The sequence below is a fragment of the Bos indicus genome, chromosome 6 (genome assembly GCF_029378745.1).
Source record: "Bos indicus isolate NIAB-ARS_2022 breed Sahiwal x Tharparkar chromosome 6, NIAB-ARS_B.indTharparkar_mat_pri_1.0, whole genome shotgun sequence".
In the NCBI taxonomy this organism is placed as follows: domain Eukaryota; kingdom Metazoa; phylum Chordata; class Mammalia; order Artiodactyla; family Bovidae; genus Bos; species Bos indicus.
Window position 1 is genome coordinate 116,330,952 of NC_091765.1, and position 25,097 is coordinate 116,356,048.

Below are 25,097 nucleotides of genomic sequence, written 5' to 3' on the forward strand. Positions count from 1 at the left end.
GGTTCAAAGAGACAGTCAGGCCCTCACGAGAGCTGAGTCACTTTTACGGGGCACTTCTTCCGGGTTTCCTTTGGCCAATCATCTTGCTTTGCCTGGTTCTGAGTCCATACCTGGTTTATCTTTGGGTCCTCCCATGCGCAAGAGCATCTTTCAGTCAAGGTTGTTGCTACTGCTGCTGCTAAGTCGCTTCAGTCGTGTCCGACTCTGTGCGACCCCATAGATGACAGCCCACCAGGCTCCCCCATCCCTGGGATTCTCCAGGCAAGAAAGAACACTGGAGTGGGTTGCCATTTCCTTCTCCAACTCAGTCAAGGTAGATTTTAGCAAAGAGGACTGTGGGTGGGCTGACATTGCTTACTGTAGAGGGGAGGCCCCCTCCCTTTTGACCTCCAAGGAGCCCTTCTGGGCATGTGCAGTCAGGGAGGTTCCCCTGACTTCGAAAAGGAGGGATATGTGGTCTCTCTCTCCTCTGGACAGGCCTCCGCTCTCCTCCTCCTCGCTACTTTGGAATGTCTGTCCACAGGGGAGGAACTCCGGCCCCTCAGCCTGGGGCCCATCCAGCCCCCGCCTCAATCTGACTGGCGTCCTTACGCAGGCGGGACCTCGGGACACAGACATGACTACAGGGGGAAGGCCACGTACAGAGGCCCCCTCACTGTCTCAGAAGGAACCTGCCCTGCTGACACCCTGACTGGGCACGTCTGGTCTCCAGAACTGAGACGATAACCTCCTGGTTCAAGTCACCCAGGCTGTGGGGCTATTCATGGCAGCCCCGGGACACTGAGAGAGAGGGCCGCCAGGAAAGCTTCACAGGAGAGACGCTTTTAGAGCTAAGTGGCACTTCCAGGCTGGCCTGGGGCAGGAGGCAGTCAGTTAGTCAATGAACATCTCTGGGAGGGCTCCGTAACATTTGCACCCAGAATGAAACGGCACACTCCGTTAAACAGAAGCTGGTCTCACCAAAGAAAAGGGAGGGGGTGGACAGCTAGATGAGGTGATGTGCATGTTAAATAACTGGATTGTGGGAATCATTTCACAATGCATATACACATCAAATCATCACGCTGTATACTTTAAACATATTACAGACAGATGTACCTCAATAAAGCCAGAAAAAAGCATAAAACAAAACAAAAACAAGTGGAGCCTTCACTGGAAAGAGTGACAAGATTTTAAACAAGTTTGGCGGAGCTAACACTGAAGGCTGAGCCCAGGCAAAGCGCTGAGAACAGTGCGGCACAGAAAGTCCACACCCTGCCCGGCGCCTCAGTGGGGAAGTAGAAGGGACAAAGAAGTCCCCATCAAAAATTCATTGCAAATTCTCAGAATCCTTCCACTGTGGAAGGGGTGCTCAGCCAGGCAAGGAAAGGGGAAGTTCTAACATCTCCTGACAAAGGAGCCCGGCACTGGAGCCCCCTCCCAAGAAAGATAGAGCACCACCACAGTGAGCTACACCTCCCACTGCCTACGCTACTACCGGCCCACCCACACAAAGGACAAACACCTGCCTGTGTTTAAGATTCCTCTTCACAGCTTCAGGAAGTTCTGTGCCCTGCCTGGGGCCCCGCGGCTCACCGAAAGCCTTTAAGTACTCTGATCAGATCCCTTCTATTCCTGGGTCTCCAGATGTTCCCATGGAGACGGAACTGCTCAAAAGTTCAAGATAAGCTCTGCTTACTAAGTGGTAATTACTGATCTAACTCATTTCTTACGTGTATTAACTCATCTTCCCTACAGATAAGGAAACTGAGAGGCACGAAGCAGTGAAGAGCCGACAGCAGGGTTACTGGGATCGTAACTCAGGCTGCCTGGTGCCAGGGCACCTGCTTTTAACACTAGCACACGTCACCTCTCACCCTCACGTGTCCACAAGCTCAAGGTAGAAAAAAATGGAAAGGTAAAATTGAATCAAAGCAGTGCTGCCTAGCCGAGCTACCTACTCTCATGCTCCTTCCAGTGAGGAACTATAGGGGTGGGCCCTCTTGCTTCTCTCCTTTAGGATGAATGATTTAGCAGGTTCCCAGCTTAAATCTTCCACACTTTGTAACATTTCTACAGTTATATGGCTGCTGTTTTCCTTAACTGTAGCATTTCATCAATTTTTTGGTGTATTACAGAGATTCCAATTACTTGCTGAAGGTTACACAGCCATGGTGGGAAAGCATGACTCTTAAATTAAGACTATGGTTTAGAGACCGCACTCTTATTGCTTCTACTGAACAGCCCCTCTGCGCTGAGGGAAGGCTTCTTCCCTCTGTGGACAGTAATGGGCAGAGGACAGACCCCTGGGCTAGGTACCAGTGGTTAGTCCCACTCGTTCCACCGTATAATTTCAACACTTAGGGAGTCCTCACCCATGAAGTAAAAATACCTTCTTAACCTAATGGTTAAATGAGAAAATGTATCTGAAAGCAATAAAACAGGATAGAGGCTAGTCACCATCTCCATGACTCACAAACTCCATCATATTCCCCAAGCCCAGCTGAGGAAATGCAGCTAGAAAATGCAAGGGATGAGAAGAGTGACTGATGCGTGAAGGGGACAAGGACAGCGCCACGGGCCACTGCGGAGGACGCACTTCCACAGAGACCAGTTCACTCCGACAGCCCTGCAGGAGTTCCTGAGGCCTCAGGTAAGTAGACGGCCACTCAGGACCTAAACCCAAGACCACCGGCTCCAAACGCCATGCTCACCCACAGCTGCCACGCAGGAGTCACAAGGTGGACACTGGCCAAGGGCAGGCAGCACACTGCAGTCTGGCCTCCCCACCGACGGCCACACGATAGGCCTCAACAAAATCTAAGTGGGTGGATGGTGGAGAGGCATATAAAATCACTTTCCATTACTAATTTCACAAAATTCTGCTAAATTCACTAAATTACTAAACTCACAAAATTCATCCAAGCAAACAAAAAAACGCTATTTCAAGTAACACCCATTACTTTCAGATAGCACGTACAGCAAATATTAGCCAGCATACTCTTAAGCACTTTCAAGAAGTAACTTCACAAAGCAAACTACAATTCAGATTTCATGAGAGGAATCCAGGAGAAATAATTTTATGTGTTGCTGTTGTTAAGTCGCTAAGCCATGTGCGACTCTCTGAGACCCCATGGGCTGCAGCATGCCGGGCTTCCCTGTCCTTCACTACCTCCCAGGTATCTCACAAACTAGCAAATACCTACCCCTCCACAGGACGGTCTCCACCAGTTACTACACCGATGTACATATTCTGAGATGTTCATGCCCAGAACACATGCAGAAAAAACAGAATTCAATTTTATCCTCTGACCACGTCAACCACTTTCTCTATTTTAGTTCCTTCGTGATACTGTTAACCGTCCTTCAATTACCTTACTATTTTCATTTTTTTAGCTATATTTTTCCTGAATCAATGACTTTCAAAATTTACAGCTTAACTGAAACAAAACATTTTCTCAATTTCATTCCATAAGGGCAACTTACTTCTATCTTTCTGGGAAGGAGGAGGAAGGTACCAAAACTTGGCAGGGCTGTAAGCAAGGAAGGTTAAAACACCACAAAAACAAGCAAGCAGCTTTTTCAGAATTTAATGGTAACTAAATGTTCCAATTTGTGAAGTAACTGGTTTTGTGGAAGACAAATGATAAAAGAAAGCTCTGAAGGCATGACTCAGCCAAGACTAATAAACCGAGAACAAAACTGTTGAGAATGCTAACATATGCATACTCTGTCCACACAAACACTGGGACTTCTGAAAACGGTGTCAGCTTTCCCACTTTAGAGCAAGAGAGGAAGTATTTAAAATCACAATAATCAGTCTCAGTAAAAATCTGCCACAGGTTTACTCTCTGAAAAGTATTAACATTTATATCAGCTGATGGAGATTGGAAACCCTTTATGCTATGAAATAATTATGAGCACACAAATTCTTAGTGGTCTCAATTTCACAAAAATAAGGATATACTATTAAGTGAAAAAAAGCAAGGTACAGTGCTCACTTCAGCAGCACATATACTAAAACTGGAAAGATACAGAGAAGATTGGCATGGCCTCTGTGCAAGGATGACACACAAATTCATGAAGCATTCCCTATTTCAAAAAAACCAAGATACAGAGAACAGCGTACCTAGAGTTCCTCTTGAGGCGGGAGGAAGGATACAAAAAACACTCATATTTGCTTGTATTTGCATAAAGAAATGTAGGAACAAATGTACTAGAAATTTAAGATGGTGGTTTGCACTTTTAAGGAATGGAGGGATCCGGGTAGACGGAGGACAGAGAAAGCCAGCAGAGTCCTTGTTGTACAAACATACATTTTTAAAATTAAATTCATAAAAAGAAAAAGTTTAAAAATAAAACACCATAAAGCACATAAATAAAATCCTAAGCATCCCTGAAGGTATAAATCAACAGCATACACAGTATCTTGTCCTTCCAGCAGGGTAATGACATCAAGCATTTGTCTTAAAGTTTTATAGTTTAATATATAGTCTGTTGGGCATCTACCGACCTGGGCAGTTCATCTTTCAGTGTCATCTCTGAATGATCATGACTAGGTCATGGCATCCGGAGAAATATCAATAAGCTCAGATACACAGATGGCACCACCCTTATGGCAGAAAGCGAAGAGGAACTAATAAGCCTCTTGATGAAACTGAAAGAGACTGAAAAGGCTGGCTTAAAACTCAACATTCAGAAAACTAAGATCATGGCATCTGGTCCCATTACTTCATGGCAAATAGATGGCTAAACAATGCAAACAGTAGAGACTTTATTTTCTTGGGCTCCAAAATCAGTGCAGATGGTGACTACAGCCATGAAAATAAAAGACGCTTGCTCTTTGGAAGAAAAGGTATGACAAAACTAGACAGTATATTAAAAAGCTGACAAATCACTTTGCCAACAAAGGTGCATCTAGTCAAGGCTATGGTTTTCCCAGTGGTCATGTATGGATGTGAGAGTTGGAGCATAAAGAAAGCTGAGCGCCGAAGAATTGATGCTTTTGAACTGTGGTGTTGGAGAAGACTCTTGAGAGTCCCTTGGACTGCAAGGAGATCCAACCATTCCATTCTAAAGGAGATCAATCCTGGGTGTTCATTGGAAGGACTGATGTTGAAACTCCAATATTTTGGTCACCTGATGTGAAGAAATGACTCATTGGAAAAGACCCTGATGCTGGGGAAGATTGAAGGCAGGAGGAGAAGGGGACAACAGAGGATGAGATGGTTGGATGGCATCACCGACTCAATGGACGTGAGTTTGAGTGAACTCCAGGAGTTGGTGATAGACAAGGAAGCCTGGCATGCTGCAGTCCATGGGGTCGCAAAGAGTCGGACACGACTGAGCGACTGAACTGAACTGAACTGATATATACCGTTAAGAACTTTAGCAGGGTGGCCCTATCCTGACTTTCAGGTGATAAATGTAGGCTCTAAAGAGACTATCTTATCTCAAGGTAGAAATATTAACTAAACTTTCAAGTGAGTTAAGAAAGTATTCAGTTAATGAGCCCCTCATAGTCAGTCTTCCAAAATGATTCTGTTCCCATCAGAAGTATTTATGACTGAATATTTCTTTAAATCAGTACTGGCTCCACTGTGCAGCCACTGCATATTTCCAACTTACCAAAAGCAATGGAGTTCTTGGCCTCTAAGCACAACAGGGCATTTCATCCCATAAGGAATCCAGGGAATATGAAGTACCTCCCTTCCCAAGTTAGGGAATGACAGGCAAGGTTTACTGCTGAAGAACAGGGCACTCAGCACACACCTTGAAGTCCAAAGTTACGAGGGAAATCCAGTCATCTTGTTCATTCCGAAAGCCGACCGGGCTTTCCACGGGTCCACAGTCTGAGCGTCTCACACTGCTGTCCGGTGCTCAGGAGGGGCTGGGAACAGTGTGAAAAGCCCGCAGAGCTGCAGGCAGCACAGCAGGCCTGAGGACCTTGAGAGCCGTTCTGACGCAATGCTATGAAGACCTCCGTGGTAGTTTAAACCTAACCCCTTCATTTCAGAACTATGAAAACTGAGGCTCAGAAACAGCAGAAGATGGACCTGGGCACACTGGGCATCACGGGCAGAGAACAGCAGCCCGGTGTGTCTGAGGTCAGGCTGAGGGCAAGCCAGAGGTCCAACGCACAGCTTGCCGCTAGATCCTGAACTTCTGAAGTCGCTTAACTTCTCTCTGAAAATCAGTTTCATCACCTATAAATGAATGCTGTCATGGAAACCTCAAGGGATATTATAAGAATCAAAAATGCTACTTAGACAGCATTTAGCAGTGTTTGCCAGTGGACACATATTAAAGGGCGGCTATGATGACTGGACAAGGCTGGGTCCAAAGTGTCCTGGTCAGGTTTTATGGACATTCCACAACACCAAATTCCTTCTTGCTTGCTTTATTTTTACTATTGGTTAGAAATAACTGAAAATTTCAGACATCTATCACAACTGCAACTGGTTTCAAAAACATATTAAAAGATATTTTCTTGTATAATTTCTCATTATTACCACCATAGGAATTTCCTATGTTAATATCCAAAATACTTCTGAAGGCTTTAATAATCCAAATGATATTTGAAAGGGAAAACCATGAAGGTCTTAAAGTGAATAAAATGGCCTAATTTTCATTTTCTCACAATAAGGGGAAATGGCCAAAACCAACTGAAACAAAGGAAAATTATGCCTCAAACTGCATATATTATTAGTCTTTATTTAATCAAAATGTGCCATTTCAAACAAACATGACCCTACTGAGGTGGGGGCAGATTTCAAACTCTCAAAGGCTCCATCCACACTTGGGCCACAGAAGCGACAGATCCCAGAAATAACTTTTCAAATGCAGCTGAAGCAGAAGCTGAAGGATATCCTCCGTGAACGCCTACCGAGCTCCTCCTGTCGTTGTTCAGTCACTAAGCCGTGTCCGACTCTCTGCAACCCCACGGACCGCAGCATGCCAGGCTCCTCCGCCCTTCACCATCTTCTGGAGTTTGCTCAAACTCATATCCATTGACCTGGCAATGCTGTCTAACCATCTCATCCTGTCGCCCCCTTCTCCTCCTGCCCTCAATCTTTCCCAGCATCAGGGTCCTTTCCAGTAAGTCGACTCTTCACATCAAGTGGCCGAAGGACTGGAGCTTCAGCTTCAGCATGAGTCGTTCCAGTGAATATTCAGGACTGATTTCCTTTAGGATGGACTGGCTGGTCTCCTTGCAGTCCAAGGGACTCTCAAGAGTCTTCTCCAACCACAGTTCAAAAGCATCAATTCTTTGGCACTCAGCCTTCTTTACTGTCCAACTCTCACATTGATACATGACTACTGGAAAAACCATAGCTTTGACTATACGGACCTTTATTTGCAGAGTGATGGATGCCTCTGCTTTTTACTATGCTGTCTAGGTCTCTCCTATCTTTTTTCCCACAGAGCAAGCGTCTTTTAATTTCATGGCTGCAGTCACTCTCTGCAGTGATTCTGGAACCCAGGAAAATAAAATTTGTCACAGATTCCATTTTTTCCCCAACTATTTGCCATGAAGTGATGGACCACATGGCATGATCTTAGTTTTTTGCTCCTACCATGAAGCTAACGCAGGCTAGGCACTGTGTTAGCTTCAATCTGGATGCTTGGAGACTCAATGCACAAAACAGAGATTTCTGCCTTCAGGAAACATATACACATAGCAGAGGGGGCCAGGCAATAAGTGAGCTACATAAATAACTTACACAGTGCCATGGGCAGGGGACTGGGAGGATGGGGGTGGGGAGGTCAGTGGCAACATTAAGGAAGGGATCCTGAGGTGGCATCAGAGGTGGTGAGAGTGACAGGCACTCCAGCAACATCTGGAGCCAGGCCAGGAGTGAGGAGTGGCTTTGTTTGGGAGTGGAAGAAGGGGATGAAACTAAATCTGCTTATCATCATTTTCTTTAAGAACTGAGATATTTCAGTTACGTCTTGGTAAATAAGCAAAAAAAGATATTAACACTAGGAGGGCCCTTCATACCCGTGTCCAAAACAGAACTCTTAATCATCCCCCAGCCTAGCCTCCCTGCTTGGACTTAAACTCCTATAACACATTCTCCATAAAAATACAATCAAATCAGGTCCTCCTCCTACCTGATTCCTATCAGTGACTTCCCACAGTCCCTGAGTAAATCTGAACTGCTGATACCAGCCAGCAGGGACCTTTCCAGCTAGGGCCCAGCAATCTTTTTGCCTCCTTGTCCCAGATAAACTGGCCTCCTTCTTCTGCAAAAACACCCAGCTCCTTCCTGCCTCAGAACCTTTAGACCCTTCTCTGCCCAAAACAAATTTACTTCAGCTACTTTGAGCACCTTACTCCTTATCAGTCAGGTTTCAGGTCATGTTTCACATCCAAGTTTTGAGAAGTTTCCCTCACTGCGAGATTTAGAGCAGCCCCTCTTCCCAGCTCTCTCACATCACCCAGGGTTTTCTTCCCTTTCGAGGCATTCATTTGTACTTTCAGAGTACAGACTCTGGACTTAAACTGCTTGAGTTCAAACTCCAGCTCAGCCATTTACTGGCTCTGCAGTTGTTCCAGTAGCTAAGTTGTGTCCGACTCTTCACAACCCATGGACTACCAACAGCACACCAGGCTTCCCTGTCCTTCACCACCTCCCTGAGTTTGCTCAGACTCATGTCCATTCAGTCAGTCGTTGATGCCATCCAACAATCTCATCCTCTGTTGTCCCTTCTCCTGCCCTCACTTTCCCAGCATCAGAGTCTTTATGTGACTCGGCTCTTCCCATCAGGTTGGCCAAAGGATTGGAGCTTTAGCATCAGTCCTAACAATGAATATTCAGGCTTGATTTGCTTTAGGACTGACTGGTTTGACCTCCTTGCTGTCCAAGGGACTCTCAAAAGTCTTCTCCAAAGAAGAAAATTAAAAAAAAAAAAAAAAGGTGGGTGGGGGGAGTCTTCTCTAGCACCACAATTTGAAGCATCAATTCTCGGGGCTCAGCCTTCTTCATAATCCAACTCGCATGTCTACAGGAAAAAGCACAGCTTTGACTAAACAGACCTTTGTCATTAGAGTGATGACTCTACTTTTTAATACACTGTCTAGACTTGCCATAGCATTTTTCCCAAGAAGCAAGAGTCTTAATTTCTTGCTTACACTCAGCATCTGCAGTGACTTTGGAGCCCAAGAAAATAACATCTGTCACTGCTGCCACTGTTTCCCCTTCTATTTGCCATGAAATGATGGGACCAGATGCCATGATCTTCATTTTCTTTTCAATTTTAAATTTATTTTTTAAACCAAAGGATAATTGCTTTACAGAACTGTGCCGGTTTCTGCCAAACATCACCATGAATCACCCATAAGTATATATATGACCTCTCCCACTTGAACCTCTCTCCCATCTCCCTCCCCATCCCAGACCTTAGGTTTTTCGAATGTTGAGCTTTAAGCCAGTTTTTTCACGCTCCTCTTTTACCCTCATCAAGAGGCTCTTTAGCTCCTTTTCGCTTTCTGCCATTATAGCAGTATCATCTGCCTATCTGAGGTTATTGATATTTCTTCCAGCAATCTTGATTCCAGCTTGTGGTTCATTCAGACCATCATTTCACATGATGTATTCTGCAAATAACTTAAATAAGCAGGGTAAACTCCTTTCCCAATTTTTTTTTTTTTTCTTTCCCAATTTTGAATGAGTTCGTTGTTCCATATCTGGTTCTAACTGCTGCTACTTGAACTTCATACAGGTTTCTCAGGAGGCATGTAAGGTGGTCTGGTATTTCCATCTCCTTAAGAATTTCCCATAGTTTCTTGTGATCCACATAGTCAAATGCTTTAGCATAGTCAATGAAGCAGATATTTTTCTGGAATTCATTGCTTTTTCTATGATCAAAATGGATGTTGGCAACCTCATCTCTGGTTCCTCTGCCTTTTCTAAATCCAGCTTGAACATCTGGAAGGTCTCAGTTTACGTACTGTTGAAGCCTAGCTTGAAGGATTTTAAGCATTACTCCCCTAGCGTGTGAGATGAGTACAATTGTGCAGTAGTTTGAAAATCCTTTGGTACCACCTTTCTTTGGGACTGGAATGAAAACTGACCTTTTCCAGTCCTGTGGCCACTGCTGAGTTGTCCAAATTTGCTAGCACATTGAGTGCAGCACTTTCACAGCATCATCTTTTAGGATTTGAAACAGCTCAGCTGGAATTCTATCACCTCCACTAGCTTTTGTTCATAGTGACACTTCCTAAGGTCCACTTTTCTTCATATTCCAGGATGTCTGGCTCTAGGTGAGTGATCACACTATCACGGTTATCCAGGTCATTAATACCTTTTCTGTATAGTGCTTGTGTGTAATCTTGCCACCTTTTCTTAATCTCTTCTGCTTCTGTTAGGTTCTTGCCCTTTCTCTCCTTTATTGTGCCCATCCTTGCATGAGATATTCCCCTGGTATCTCCGTTTTCTTGAAGAGATCGCTAGGCTTTCCCATTCTATCCTTTTCCTCTATTTCTTTGCATTGGTCACCTAAGGCGGCCTTCTTCTCTCTCCTTGTTATTCTCTGGAACTCTGCCTTCTGTCGAGTGTGTCTTTCCCTTCCTCCCTTGCCTTTAGCTTTTCTTCTCTGCTCTCTGTAAGGCCTCCTCAGACGGCCACTTTGTCTTCTTGCATTTCCTTTTCTTGGGGATGGTTTTGGCCACCACCTCCTGTACAGTGTTACAAACCTCCATCCACAGTTCTTCAGGCACTCTATCAGATCTAATCCCTTGAATCCATTCATCACCTCCACTGTATAATAAGGGATTTGATCTAGGTCATACTCAGTCTAGTGGTTTTCCCTACTTTCTTCAATTTAAGTCTGAACTTGGCAATAAGGAGCTCACGATCTGAGCCACTGTCAGCTCCCGGTCTTGTTTTTGCTGACTGTATAGAGTTTCTCCATCTTCAGCTGCAAAGAATATAATCAAGGCAATTTCGGTATTGACCATCCAGTGATGTCCATGTGTAGAGTGATCTCTTGGGTTGTTGGAGGAAGGTGTTTGCTATGACCAGTGGGTTCTCTTGGCAAAGCTGTTAGCCTTTGCCCTGCTTCATTTTGCACTCCAACGCCAAACTTGCCTGTTATTCCACGTATCTCTTTTCTTCTACTTTTGCATTCTAGTCCCCTCTGATGAAGAGAACTTCATTTTCTGGCATTAGTTCTAGAAGGTCCTGTAGGTCTTCACAGAACCAGCCAACTTCAGCTTCTTCAGCATTAGTGGTTGGGGCATAGACTTGGATTACTGTTGAATGGTTGGAATGGTTTGGATGTTGAATGGTTCAGAATCAGTGAACTACAATGGATGGGAATGGGTGAATTTAATTCAGATAACCAAAACATCTACTACTGTGGGCAAGAATTCCTTAGGAAAAATGGAGTAGCCCTCATAGTCAACAAGAGTCTGAAATGCAGTACTTGGATGCAATCTCAAACACGACAGAATGATCTCAGTTTCCAAGGCAAACGCTCTGTAAGCATTTCCCTGATCTCACCTCCCACATCTGAACTAATGAGGCTAACAAACGTGCCCCTCATAATGAGTGCAAAATGTCTAGCACGGATGTCTAACTAACCACATACTAACACACCAAGTGCCAGTTATCAGTACTACCTTCAGAAATCCACTGTCTCCCCGGTTAGAATGTAACCTCTCCAGAGAGCAGGAGGCTTACCTCCCTCACTCACTACTGTTTGCACATGGCTAACACCTAGTAGGCCCTCGATAAACATATACTGAGGAGCAAATACACACTCAGGTCTCACATTCTGGACTGGCAATGCTAATCTAAGTCTGGATTCCAGAGGCATCTGACTGTAAGAAAAGTCATCACTTTGCCCCATCCAATCAAAACTGACGTATGACCAAGAGACTCTGGGGATACAAGCAGTTAACTAAACAAACTCCAAATCTCAGTCCACCACTCACAAGGAAGTTCCAGGCTGCAAACCAACAATCTGTGTGTCAAACTGGGTTTTATATTTCAAGTAACCTGGGTATTATGTTTCTAAGAATTACGTCAATTCCCAAAGTTGGCAGACAAGACTAAAGCTGCATCCGTCTCTAGCTGACTGAATTTGGAGACTCAAGCAAGGATAACTCCCAAGGTCAGGAATTAAGAAAAGGAGAATTCTAGACTCATGGTACCAGAGGCCCAGAAAGACCCAGACAAGCAAGTCAGGAAGCACAGGCTGACCAGACATATGTGAGTATAGAAAATTCTATACAGACTTCATATGGAAGTTACTCTGCAATCCAGTTAAACACATGAGGAAGGACTAACAACATGAGCCTAAGACGAGAATGTTTTTACCTTGAATCGACAGTTAGCCAAGCAATACTATCACTGTTAACCAGAATGTGACCCAGTTTTAAAATGATCAAATAAACTGTTCTTTCCCAAGTATGTTATACTGCGGGTCTAGGAAAACCTAGGCACCTTGGCCTTGCAGCCTGACCTTCTAGGGTTAATAAAGGAGAGAAATGGTCCATTTAGTCAACTGTTCAATCCCAAGCCTCATATGAATAATCATGCTTCCTTCATTTACTTAGGGGAGGCAATTCTCCTCAGGGCCCAAAAGTGTGACAATACCTCAAACTGATTTCCACACAACAGTTCAGAACATTCTGAAAACCTACAGCATACTTTCGAGTGAACATCAACATTTTAGGATTCAGTGAACTAAAATGGACCAGAGTAGGTGAATTTAATTCAGATGACCAGTATACCTACTACTGTGGGCAAGAATACCTTAAAAGAAATGGAGTAGCCTTCACAGACAACAAGAGAGTCCAAAATGCAGTACTTGGGTGCAAACTCAAATACGATAGAATGATCTGTTCATTTCCAAGGCAAACCATTCACTATCACAGTAATCCAAGCCTATGCCCCAACCAGCTGAAGAAGCTGAAGTTGAACGGCTCTATGATGATCTACAAGACCTTCTAGAACTAACACCAAAATAAAAATGTCCTTTCCATCACAGGGGACTGGAATGTAAACGTAGGAAGTCAAGAGATACCTGGAGTAACAAGTTTGGTCTTGGGAGTACAAAATGAAGCAGGGCAAAGGCTAACAGAGCTTTGCCAAGAGAACCCACTGGTCATAGCAAACACCTTCCTCCAACAACACAAGAAACGACTCTACACATGGACATCACCAGGAATCAGCTTGATTATACTCTTTGCAGCCAAAGATGGAGAAGCGCTATACACGCAGCAAAAACAAGACCTGGGAGCTGACTGTGGCTCAGAACACAGACTCCTCATTGCCAAATTCAGACTTAAATTGAAGAAAGTGGGGAAAACCACTAGACCATTCAGGTATGACCTAAATCAAATCCCTTAATGATTATACAATGGAAATGACAGATTTAAGGGACAGAGTTCCTGAAGAACTAAGGATGGAGGTTCGTGACACTGTGCAGGCGGCGATGCTCAAAACCACCCCCCAAAAAAGCAGCAAAAGAAAGCAGAACGGCTGCCTGGGGAGGCCCCGCAGACGGCGGAGCAAAGCGGAGAAGGAAAGACGGCTGCCCGGGGAGGCCCCGCAGACGGCGGAGCAAAGCGGAGAAGGAAAGACGGCTGCCCGGGGAGGCCCCGCAGACGGCCGAGCAAAGCGGAGAAGGAAAGAAGGCTGCCCGGGGAGGCCCCGCAGACGGCCGAGCAAAGCGGAAAAGGAAAGACGGCTGCCCGGGGAGGCCCCACAGACGGCCAAGCAAAGCGGAGAAGGAAAGATGCACCCATCTGAATGCAGAGTTCCAAAGAATAGCAGGGAGAGATAAGAAAGCCTTCCTCTGTGATCAATGCAAAGAAATAGAGGAAAACAACAGAATGGGAAAGACTAGAGATCTCTTCAAGAAAATTAGACACTAAGAGAACATTTCATGCAAACAAGGGCTCAATAAAGGACAGAAATGGTATGGACCTAACAGAGCAAAAGATATAAGAACAGGTGGCAAGAATACACAGAACTATACAAAAACGATCTATATGACCCAGGTAACCACGATGGTATAACTCACCTAGAGCCAAAAGTCCTGGAATTTGAAGTAAAGTGGGCCTTAGGAAGCATCACTATGAACAAAGCTAGTGGAGGTGATGCAATTCCAGCTGAGCTACTTTCATCCTAAAAGATGATGCTGCTAAAGTGCTGTGTTCTATACGCAAGCAAATTTGGAAAACTCAGCAGTGGCCATAGGACTGGAAAATGTCAGTTTTCATCCCTATCCCAAAAAAAGGCAATGCCAAAGAATGTTCAAACAACTGCACTCATCTCACACGCTAGCAAAGCAATGCCCAACATTCTCCAAGAGAGGCTTCAACAGTATGTGAACCGAGAACTTTCAGATGTTCAAGCTGGATTTAGAAAGGGCAGAGGAATCAGCAATCAAATTGCCAACATCCAATGGATCATAGAAAAAGCAAGAGAATTCCAGAAAAACCATGTACTTCTGCTTCATTGACTACACTAAAGCCTTTGACTGGGTGGATCACAATAAACTGCAGAAAATTCTTAAAGAGATTAGGAACACCAGACCACCTTACCTGCCTCCTGAGAAGAATCTGTATTCAGGTCAAGAACCAAATGTTAGAACCAGACAAGGAACAATTGACTGCTTCCAAATTGGGAAAAGAATACATCAATGCTGTATACTGTCACCCTGCTTATTTAACCTCTATGCAGAGTACATCATGCAAAATGACAGGCTGGATGAAGCACAAGCCGGAATCAAGATTGCTGGGATAATATCAATAACCTCAGATATGCAGATGACACCACCATTATGGTAGAAAGCAAAGAGGAACGAAAGAGCCTCTTGAAAGTGAAATAGGCGAGTGAAAAACTGGCTTAAAATTCAATATTCAGAAAACTAAGATCATGGCATCTGGTCCCATCACTTTATGGCAAATAGATGGGGAAACAATGGAAACACGAGAGGCTTTATTTTCTTTGACTCCAAAATCGGTGCAGGTGGTAACCACAGTCATGAAATTAAAAGACGCTTGCTCCTTGGAAGAAAAGCTAAGACCAACCTGCTGCTGCTGCTGCTGCTAAGTTGCTTCAGTCGTGTCCGACTCTGTGCGACCCCATAGACAGCAGCCCACCAGGCTCTCCCGTCCGGGGAATTCTCCAGGCAAGAACACTGGAGTGGGTTGCCACTTCCTTCTCCAATGCACAAAGTGAAAAGTGAAAATGAAAGTGAAGTCGTGCCCGACTCTCAGCAACCCTATGGACTACAGCCCACCAGGCTCCTCCGCCCATGGGATTTTCCAGGCAAGAGTACTGGAGTGGGTTGTCATTGCCTTCTCCACGACCAACCTAGAGAGCATATTAAAAAGCAGAGCTATTACTTTGCGGACAAAGGTCCATGCAGTCAAGGCTATGGTTTTTCCAATAGTCATGTATGGATGTGAGAGCTGGATCATAAAGAAAGTTGAGTGCCGAAGAACTGATGCTTTTGAACTCTGGTGTTGGAGACTCTTGAGAGTCCCTTGGACTGCAAGGAGATCAAACCAGTCTATCCTAAAGGAAATCAGTCCTGAATATTCATTGGAAGGACTGATGCTGAAGTTGAAGTCCCAATACTTTGGCCACCTGATGCGAAGAACTGACTCACTGGAAAAGATCCTAATGCTGGGGAAGATTGAGGGCAGGAGGAGAAGGGGACGACAGAGGATGAGATGGTTGGATGGCATCATGGAATCAATGGGCCTGAGTTTGAGCGAGCTCTGGGAGATGGTGGTAGACAAGGAAGGCTGGTGTGCTTCAGTCCATGGCGTGTAAAGAGTTGGACACAACTGAATGATTGAACTGAATAGCATATTTTAACAAGCCAATAAAAATACAAAGCACTCTCAAATAACTGCAACAGCATAAATAAAATAAATAACCCTCCAAACGTTCAGTTCAGTTCAGTCACTCAGTCGTGTCCGACTCTTTGCGACCCCATGAACCGCAGCATGCCAGGCTTCCCTGTCCATCACCAACTCCCAGAGTTCACTTAAACTCACGTCCATCGAGTCAGTGATGCCATCCAGCCATCTCATCCTCTGTCATCCCCTTCTCCTCCTGCCCTCAATCCCTCCCAGCATCAGACTCTTTTACAATGAGTCAACTCTTCGCATGAGGTGGCCAAAGTACTGGAGTTTCAGCTTTAGCATCAGTCCTTCCAAGGAACACCCAGGACTGATCTCCTTTCTCATGGACTGGTTGGATCTCCTTGCAGTCCAAAGGACTCTCAAGAGTCTTCTCCAACACCACAGTTCAAAAGCATCAATTCTTCGGTGCTCAGCTTTCTTCACAGTCCAACTCTCACATCCATACATGACCACTGGAAAAGCCATAGCCTTGACTAGACGGCCCTTTGTTGGCAAAGTAATGTCTCTGTTGTTGAATATGCTATCTGGGTTGGTCATAACTTTCCTTCCAAGGAGTAAGCGTGTTTTAATCTCACAGCTGCAATCACCATCTACAGTGATTCTGGAGCCCCCAAAAATAAAGTCTGACACTGTTTCCACTGTTTCCCCATCTATTTCCCATGAAGTGATGGGACAAGATGCCATGATCTTAGTTTTCTGAACGTTGAGCTTTAAGCCAACTTTTTCACTCTCCTCTTTCACTTTCATCAAGAGGCTTTTTAGTTCCTCTTCACTTTCTGCCATAAAGGTGGTGTCATCTGCATATCTGAGGTGATTGATATTTCTCCCGGCAATCTTGATTCCAGCTTGTGCTTCCTCCAGCCCAGTGTTTCTCATGATGTACTCTGCATATAAGTTAAATAAGCAGGGTGATAATATACAGCCTTGACGTACTCCTTTTCCTATTTGGAACCAGTCTGTTGTTCCATGTCCAGTTCTAACTGTTGCTTCCTGACCTGCATATAGGTTTCTCAAGAGGCAGGTCAGGTGGTCTGGTATGCCCATCTCTTTCAGAATTTTCCACAGTTTATTGTGATCCACACAGTCAAAGACTTTGGCATAGTCAATAAAGCAGAAATAGATGCTTTTCTGAAACTCTCTTGCTTTTTCCATGATCCAGCGGATGTTGCCAATTTGATCTCTGGTTCCTCTGCCTTTTCTAAAACTAGCTTGAACATCTGGAAGTTCACGGTTCACGTATTGCTGAAGCCTGGCTTGGAGAATTTTGAGCCTTTTAAAAAATCCTAGTGTGGGACCTTGCCTAGAGTGGAAGCTCAAAAAACAGTTGCTAAATCAAACGGTGTAAATTGGAAAAGAAAATTTACAGCATAAGTAACTCTCCACATGGGTTAGGATGAAATAAAAAGTTTCAGTTCCTTTTAAGCTCACATACTCTGAAAAGGAAGCAGAGGTATCAGAAAAATGTCCCTTATTTGATGGATCGGAAGTGGCTGCTTTATTTGGTATTTCTCTGATTAGCAGGAAAGGATGAATGCTTTTTATATGTTTATTTACATCTGAAATTTCCATTACTGTCTATTAATTTCTCTGTCCACCTGCCTATCTATTGAAATCTTGATGTATTTATTCCTACAAATTTGAATTAAACTGTATATTTACAATGACCTTTTGTCATATTTGACATTTCCAGAGTATCATCTTCCATAGTTTTATTTTTCAGTGAGCAAACATTTTAACATTTTAATATTCTGGTCTGCAAACCTCTTCCTTCGAATTCTTCTCCTTTTAAATAGAAAGTTATTCCTTCATTGGCACATGTATGAGAAACTGTTCCAAGAAAGTTTTAGGAATTATCTCTAATAAACATTACTTTGCTTTTTCTCTACAGTCCTTATAATTTTAAACATCTTTCCTGAATCCATCTGGAATTTACTGGGATGCTCTTTTCCAATTATCTCACTGCCTTCTCCCTGGACACTGAGGGGTGTGTTTCTCCCTCCCCACCAGGCCCAGTGGTGAACGTTTCAACTGTGCACCAGCAGCACCCGCTACCGCCTCACATCCTTACTGTCATCTTTTTCACCTCAGTTTCCTCATTTGTAATAAAATATACTCAAATCACGTTTCAAGGCTGTGTGGACAATTAGAAACAGCGAGTGTAAACCATCTAGTGCAGTGTCTGGCACGGTGAGTGCCCGACAAGCAGGGAATATTGTGATGATCTAGTATCTGATGAGAATGTGAAAGCAGCTGCTAAAAACGTTCATTTCAAAAGCTTCAAGAACATTAAGTTTAACCAACTAAAAGTTAAAATACATTAATTAAAAACATTCTATTAAAAGTACTGTGTTCTATCAACACATGGAGCACAAATAAAGAAGTGAAGTTTCTCTAACTCAATTTCTAAATCAATACTGTAGTGTAGGTTACTGAAAGAGATTTGGGTGTGGTTTTAAAAACAACTCTGGGTGAGGCAGCCAAAGATAAGCCAACCAACCATCTGTTTAACTGAACAAATTTAAGTGAACTGTAATGCACCCTATTGTGATTATATTTCCAAAATCTGAGAGATAATATTGATACACAAAACATCTGGCTTGGGTCTTCATAAAAATTCCGTTAGCCTCTCATTGCTGATTAATAAATGTGCTCAATTCATATCTAGAGTAGAGACCCTCAAGCCAAGCCTCCTGGGTTCTGATCCCAGTTTACCATTTTCTAGCTGCATAACCTTAGCCACATTTTTAATCTCTCTATAAACTTGTGGCTCAGCGATAAGGAATCCGCCTGCCAATGCAGGAGACACAGGAGAGGTGGGTTCGATCCCTGGGTGGGGAAGATCCCCTGTATAAAGAAATGGCAACCCACTCCAGTATTCTTGCCTGGAAAATCTCATGGACAGTGTGCAGGCTACAGTCCACGGGGTCGCAGAGAGTCCAACACAACTAAGCACACACACGCGCACTCTATGCGTCAGTTTCTTCACCCGTCAGTGGGAATGATATTATTATTTACTTCCTTAAGATTAAATGAGTTAATTTACATCAAATGTTTCATACAATGCTTGGCACACAGTAAATAGAATAAATGGTGGTTGTTGTTGCTCATCAGTATTATTATTACAAGCAGCATTAGCATCTTTAGACTGAGAGCCTCCTTGGTAGCTCAGTGATAGAGTCCACTTGCCAATTCAGGAGACAGCGGTTTGATCCCTGGTCCAGGAGGATCCCACATCTGTGGAGCAGCTAAGCCCACACACCACAACTACTGAGTCTGTGCTCCAGAGTCTGGGAACCACAACGACTGAAGCCTGCGTGCCTTAAGAGACTCCAACAAGAGGAGCCACTGCAATGAGAAGCCTGCCCGCCACAATTAGAGACTAGTTCTTGCTTGCCACAACTAGAGAAAAGCCCTCGCATCAATGAAGACCCAGCACAGCCAAAAATAAATAAATAAAAATTATATACATATATTTTAAAAAGAACACTAGAAGAACATTCTATGATGGGCACTGTGTTCTTCAATACAAGCACAGGGAAAGCACAGCAACACCACTTTTTGAGTTCCCTCTTACAGATATCTCACTGCTCTGTACTGTCAATTTTCAATACAATTCCTAGACTTCAAGCTTACTGAAGCAGGGAGCTATTAAATGCTTCACCTTCCAAAATTCCCAACACAATTCTCTAAACACAGATTTTAAATAATGCTGATTAAATTAACGTAACAGACATAAAGAACAGTGAGACAAAACCTTATAAGTACACATTTTTAGCACCAGAAAGAACTTGAGAAACCACGTGATCATTTTATAGATGAAAAAACTGTGCACATGACTTTAGCCAAGTCTCATATGCTGGTCAAGCTGTAGCTCATTCTTTTCTGTACCAAAAACATTAACTCCACTGACCTTCAAACTATGCATTTTAGAATCACCTCATACTAAGTTTTACTAAGTTTTATACCAATACACAACCACTATTCCCATTACTAACAAATACCATTTGGAGAACTCAAGTAAGAAATAAAATTTTAGAGTCCCCACCACTCAAATAAGATGTTCTATACTGTTATTTTCTAAATATTATTTGCATGTAAGAAATACATAAAACTTCCAAGGGCAAAACAACAACTACAGCAATAACAGCCAAAACCTTGAGACTGAAACCAGAACTCTGAATTGGAATTACTCACAGAAAGTGACATGGCCAGAAGTCAGATGACAAAATCTCAGTTGGCAGAGGCAAAAAAAGGAGCAGCTGATGAGCTGAGCTCTATCAGGGGTGGGAATGGTCTCAGGCTGAATAACTCTGGGTCACAGTAGAAGACAATAAAATCATCTCAGGGAAAAACATCCTCAGGTTATCCCACAGGTTGTTGCTGCTGCTGCTAAGTCGCTACAACCAAATATGGGGTCCAAGTTAAAAATTCAATAAACCCAAAAACAATCTCCATAAGTGACAATCACTGAAGAAATAAATATCTTATAGGTCAGGGCCTCAAAGACTTCAGATACTAGAATTACCAAGCAAGACACAGAATAATTATGTATGAAGTGCTTTAAAAATAAATTAATCATAAATATGACACTCCCCAGGGACTATCTAAAACAAGCAAGAAGAGCTGAAAAAGAAACCAAACAACTTTTAGAAATGAAATAATTTAGAAACAAAGTTTAATCAACAATGAATTAATAGCACCTTTCATTCAAACAGGAATCAGTGAATTAAAAGACAGATTGAAAAGAAATTAACCAGAGAACAAGCACAGAGAGACAAGGAGATACAAATTATGGCAGAAGACAGAATGAGAAATGGAGAGGGAATGGCTGACAAGCCTACGTAACTGAAAGACCTGAGTCCACAAATGTCAAGCAAAGTAAATCTCTGCCTCATAAATATTGTAATCATTTTGCACAATAGCTAAGGCAAAAAAGTTTTTTCTAAAAGCAGACAAAGGAAAAAAAAGACATCACCTACCTAGGAATAACAGTCAGACGATCAGCAAACTTGTAACAGAAACAACAAAAGTAGAGAACCTACTGCAAGGGAAATACCCGTCAATCTAGATTTCCATACCAAGCAAGACTATTTTTGGAGAATGCCTATGAGATAATGTCATTCCAGATAAAAACAGAGTTACTACCTATAAACCTACAGTAAAGGAGTTTCTAATGAAGAAAAGGGATTCCCTGGTGGCTCAGACAGTAAAGAGTCTACCTGCAATGCAAGAGACCTGGGTTCGATCCCTGGGTCAGGAAGATCCCCTGAAGGCAATGTCAACCCAACTCCAGTATTCTTGACTGGAGAATGAAGAAAAAAATAATCCCAGGGTAAAAATGAGAATAGTAGTAAGCATCATGAGTAAAGAAACTGCTAAATGTGAAAGCGAATCTAAACATGTTTTTGAAAAATATAATGATGCTGTTGTCCAATCTAGGAGTTTAAAAAAAAGGCTAGACTAAAACACTGGACAAAGTAACAAGTAACCTGATCACTGGATTTAATTGGAATTAAAGTATTTTAATGTCTTTGTTTTGTCTGACAGTGGAATATGAAACTAATTTCACTTTGTTAAATACACATGGCAAAATTTCAAGGACAACCATGAAGAGAACATAACAGATTATGTAATCCAAACCAAAAAGGAGAATACATGATGAAAAACAAGCCAAACAACCTGGTTGTTCAAAAAGGCAAGAATGGAGGGGGGAATTACAAATAGAAGACAAATTGTAAGATGACAGAAAAAGTACAAATCTATCAGAATCACAATAAATGGAAATATTATTACACCAGTTAAAAGACAGATATAATAATACCCACTGTGGTAGGTTTGGTGACGATCCCCAGAGAAATCAGTCCTAATCCCTGTTACCGATCAGATCAGATCAGTCGCTCAGTCGTGTCCAACTCTTTTTGACCAATCGCAGCACGCCAGGCCTCCCTGTCCATCACCAACTCCCGGAGTTCACTAAGACTCATGTCCATCGAGTCAGTGATGCCATCCGGCCATCTCATTCTCTGTTGTCCCCTTCTCCTCTTGCCCCCAGTCCCTCCCAGCATCAGAGTCTTTTCCAACGAGTCAACTTTTTGCATGAGGTGGCCAAAGTACTGGAGTTTCAGCTTTAGCATCATTCCTTCCAAAGAAATCCCAGGGCTGGAATGTCAGGTCCATGAATCAAGGCAAATTGGAAGTGGTCCAACAAGAGATGGCAAGAGTGAATGTCGACATTCTAGGAATCAGCGAACTGAAATGGACTGGAATGGGTGAATTTAACTCAGATGACCATTATATCTATTACTGCGGGCAGGAATCCCTCAGAAGAAATGGAGTAGCCATCATGATCAACAAAAGAGTCCGAAATACAGTACTTGGACGCAATCTCAAAAACGACAGAATGATCTCTGTTCGTTTCCAAGGCAAACCATTCAATATCACAGTAATCCAAGCCTATGCCCCAACCAGTAACGCTGAAGAAGCTGAAGTTGAACAGTTCTATGAAGACCTACAAGACCTTTTAGAACTAACACCCAAAAAAGATGTCCTTTTCATTATAGGGGACTGGAATGCAAAAGTAGGAAGTCAAGAAACACCTGGAGTAACAGGCAAATTTGGCCTTGGAATATGGAATGAAGCAGGGCAAAGACTAATAGAGTTTTGCCAAGAAAATGCACTGGTCATAACAAACACCCTCTTCCAACAACACAAGAGAAGATTCTACACATGGACATTACCAGATGGTCAACACTGAAATCAGATTGATTATATTCTTTGCAGCCAAAGATGGAGAAGCTCTATACAGTCAGCAAAAACAAGACCAGGAGCTGACTGTGGCTCAGACCATGAACTCCTTATTGCCAAATTCAGACTTAAATTGACGAAAGTAGGGAAAACCACTAGACCATTCAGGTATGACCTAAATCAAATCCCTGTTACCAATAACCTTACTTTATGTTGCAAAGATTCTGGAAATGTAATTAAGGTACTGAGAATGGTGAGATTATCCTGGATTACCCGGATGGACCCTAAATGCAATCACCAGCATCCTTACAAAAAGGAGGCAGACAGAGATGCTGGCTACAAAGACAAGAGAAGAGGGCAATCTGACCAGGCCCTCCGAGAATGGAGTGATGCCGCTACAGCCAAAGAGTGCTGACAGCCATTAGAGTCAAGAACAAACTCTCTCCACTACAACTTGAGGGGAAGTACGCTCCCATCAACACAGAGATTTTGGCCTGGTGATACTGGTTTTGGATTTCTGGACTCCAAAACTGTGAGAGAAAATCTCTCTTGTTTTAAAGATCAAGTTTGTGGTAATCTGTTAAAGCAGCCACAGAAAAAACAACTAATATAATCATAAAACATAAGAACAAAACATAAAAAGTTTAAAAGTAAATGGATGAAAATATGCATACCAAGCAAACAACAACCAAAAGAAAGCTGGAATATCTATATTAATGTTGAGATAATAAAGACCATGGAAAAGAAAACCATTTCTTTAGAATGGTAGCGCCATTCTAAAATGTGATAAAAAAAATTTTCAAGTTAACAATAAAATATTCATATATATATGCCTAATAAAATGGTGTCAACACATATAAAGCAAAAACAGAAACTGAAAATCTACCATCATAATGGTGGGCTTCCCAGGTGGCTCAGTGGGAAAAGAATCTGCCTGTAATGCAGCAGACGTGGGTTCAATCCTTGGGTTGGGAAGATCCCTGGAGGAGGAATGGCAGCCCACTCTAGTATCCTTGCCTGGAGAATCTCAAGGACAAAGAAGTCTGGCGGGCTATAGTCCACAGGGTCACAAAGAGTTGGACACGACTGAACTGACTGCACACGCATGCATGCACCATCATAATGGGTAGTTTAACCCATAATGTAGAGATTAATACCAAATCATTAGCTAATTGTTAACAGGCAAAACAGTAAAAAAAAAAAAATCAGCAAACAGTAAACAGAAAAAAAGATCAATGTCATCAAAAGATCATGAGAATAGGACCTTGCAGCTCCCTACTTTCCAAAACAATTACATTTCATGGGAGTCCCCTGGTGGTCCAGTGGTTAGGATTCAGCACTTTCACTGCAGTGCCAGAATTGAGTGGGGGACCTGAGATCCACGAGCCTCACAGCAGGGTCAAAATAAATAAGCAAATATTTTGAAAATGACATCCTTAAAAAAATTCTTCTCTAGAATACTATGAATGTTTATTAAACATTCACCTCACATCTGGATGGAACTAAAAATCTCAACAAATTCCAGCGAATTGGTACATACAAACATCACTCTGCTCACAATGTAATTAAAACAAGTCGATAACAATCTTTTAAAACATATATTTGGAAATTTAAAAGCATACTTTTAAATAATGTCAGGCCAAAGAAGAAATCATAATGAAAATCTGAACACACATAATAAAAATATTATACTTTGAAACTGCTGGGTTTACTAAACACCTACTTCTAGACAAATATATAGCCTTCAACGTTTCTACATAAATGGATAGCCCTCAACACTTCTATTAAAAATATGTGATCAACTTCTTACTAAGAAGTTAGAAAAAGAATAAACTCCAAACCACTTAGCAATCAAACTATATATAATTTCTAATCCTTTAAACTACTCTGAAAGTTAGATTATAGCTCAGATTATATAGCTACAAATGTTCTGCTTATCTGAATTTAAAAGCACCAACCAAATTCGCTGACCATCTAGTGGTTAGGACTCGACGCTTTCACTGCTGGGGCCCAGGTTCAATCCCTGTTCAGGGAAGTAAGATACTGCAATTCATCAGATGTGGCCAAAAAATAAAAAATAAAAGCACAATCCATACGCTCGTTCAGGGGGAAAAAAACATACATCACATACGATGTAACTCATGTATCCTTGCAACTCTCATTCAGTCTTGATTTTTACTGAGACTAAAGATGACATCATGGCTGTTTTCACAGCACAATAAAATCTGGGGTCAACAGCTGAAATAACATACAAATAATTCATTTTAAAAAGGTACTGGCAACCTTCCATAGCTGTAGTCAGCAAATTGTGCACTATTTTCCTGAGGATTCTACTTCACCCCAGGGCATTATGAAGACATCAAAATGGAAATTATCCACCAAGAAAAAGTAAAACATACTTTAAAACTGCTAGCTTGATTTTTATAAAGTAGAAATAATAAAATAACTGTGAGTGAGTGATATGTAACATTTCAGTGAT

At 42.6% G+C, this 25,097-nt stretch overlaps 1 protein-coding gene and 1 non-coding gene across 12 annotated transcripts in view; one reads left to right on the forward strand and one right to left on the reverse strand.

Annotated features, from left to right (window-relative positions):
• ADD1 (adducin 1) overlaps positions 1–25,097 on the reverse strand; it is a 91,135-nt gene that overhangs the window by 48,760 nt on the left and 17,278 nt on the right. The gene's annotated exons all lie outside the window — the stretch shown is intronic.
• Positions 3,973–4,079, forward strand: LOC139183756 (U6 spliceosomal RNA). Its single transcript, XR_011567373.1, has one exon. It is a non-coding gene; the product is annotated as a U6 spliceosomal RNA (small nuclear RNA).